The following is a 1,944-nucleotide window of genomic DNA, read 5'->3' on the forward strand; positions in this document are numbered from 1 at the left end:
TGTTTTGAGCGCGTGTTGCGCCGGATTTGCGAGACATATAAATACTATTTTATTAGAGTTAAAAACTACGCCTTTTTACTAGAGAATACATTTTACAACTTTTTAGAGAGCTTTTGAGTTTACTCCATTGTTGAACATTGATTACTACGCTTTGATTCCTTCAAGTAAAGACTAAGTTTTCTTAATCTCTTCTTTCCTTTCATTATTATCATGTCTTTTAATTTGTTCATTATTTCTTTGGGTATTTCAATTATGTGTGAGTAGTCCATTAATCTAGGGTTAAGTAAAACCCTAGCAATGATTTAATATATGAATTCTTCCATTAATCCCAAGTTTATATGATCAATTGTTCTTGTTTGATTGGATTGTTCTTATGCTTATTATCATACTAGGGATAGGTGATTTTGATTTGACTCCGTATATCTTATTTTCAATGGGAATTGAATCTAGATGGTTTTTTGATCCAATCAATGGCATGAGTGTCTTCTATGGGAATAGTTAGATAGGATTGTTAGGAATTTAATTGTGATGCTATGCTTAATGCCTCTTTCTTGCGTGATTCTATGGGAATAGGTTTGATTGCTTGTTTAGAGTAGCCATTGGTACTCGGGAGAGATCTTTGGTAATTATAGGGTGTATTACTCCTCTTGAATTCTTGATTATGTTATTTGGGATGGAAATTATTCATGTATTGGTCATGCTAGTGGTGATGCTTAATTCTAGATGTTTTAGTTAATTGATTATATCTTGTGTGTTCCTAGTAATTGTCATAGTTTAGTGTTAGTCTTAGTTCAACACCCTTTTCATCATTGTTTGTCACTCGTTTAGTTAGATTGAGTCAAGATATCTAGTGTTTGATACTGTTTGTCCCTGTGGATTCGACCCTGACTTGCTCTGCTACATAGTTAGGTAGTTAGTTAGGTAATTACTTTTGATAGGTGCGCGACACGCCTATCAAATTTTGGCGCCGTTGCCGGGGACTAACGGTATTAGATTAGTTTATCTTTGATTTTATTTTGCTAAACTGTCTTTGTTCGATCATTGTCAATCTATTTGCTGTTTGATCTCTTTCAGTCTTTTTGTTGCATGCGTACTCGTAGCAAGGGTCCACAAGATCTGATTACTCTTGATCGCGAGATCGAAGCTACAACAAGGAGATTAGGAGGTCGAAGAAGACAACAACAACAAGAACCAACAATGGGAGACGAAGCACCACCAAAGTCTCTACGGGAATATGCTATGCCCGATGAGACCACCACCACCATAAACAGACCGACAACCGCTCCCAATCATTTTGAGCTCAAGCCACAATTCATCCAGTTTATCTCACAGGATTCCTATGCGGGAACACCCAAAGAGAGCCCTACTGATCATTTGGCTAATTTTTTAGAAAAATGCAATACTTTGAAATTAACTAATGTTTCTGACGATTTAATTCGGTATTGTGCTTTTCCTTTTTCTCTCAGGGACGAAGCAAAGGAATGGTTTAAGGAAGAAGAAGTGAGGAAGATTGCCACATGGCCAGAACTGAAGAAGGCTTTCCTTTACAAATTCTTCCCTCCTATGAGAACTTCCAAGTTCAGAAACGAGATATCTGGCTTTCAACAACATGAATTGGAGTCTCTCTACGAAGCATGGCAGAGATACAAGGCTTTGCAAAGGCAGTGTCCACACCACGGCATTCCTGAGTGGTTGCTGATTCAGACATTCTACAATGGTCTGAAGCATGAAGTTCGAAGTTCTATTGATGCCGCATCTGGCGGTACTTTCATGGCAAAAACTCCAGAAGCCGCGAAGACATTGTTGGATGATATGGCTGCCAACAATTACCTGAATGACTGGAGTATATCTCGTGGAGCCCCTAAAAAGGGAGGTAAGTATGAGGTTGATGCTATTGCTACTTTAACTAACACTGTGCAAGTTTTGGCAGCTAAAGTTGATCAG

General features: G+C 38.1%; 1 non-coding gene across 1 annotated transcript; it reads right to left on the reverse strand.

Annotated features, from left to right (window-relative positions):
- Positions 1-1,575: 1,575 nt before the first annotated feature.
- LOC125497262 (small nucleolar RNA R71) lies at positions 1,576-1,682 on the reverse strand. Its single transcript, XR_007273891.2, has one exon. It is a non-coding gene; the product is annotated as a small nucleolar RNA R71 (small nucleolar RNA).
- Positions 1,683-1,944: the final 262 nt, after the last annotated feature.

The sequence above is a fragment of the Beta vulgaris genome, chromosome 3 (assembly GCF_026745355.1).
Source record: "Beta vulgaris subsp. vulgaris cultivar EL10 chromosome 3, EL10.2, whole genome shotgun sequence".
Lineage (NCBI taxonomy): Eukaryota > Viridiplantae > Streptophyta > Magnoliopsida > Caryophyllales > Amaranthaceae > Beta > Beta vulgaris.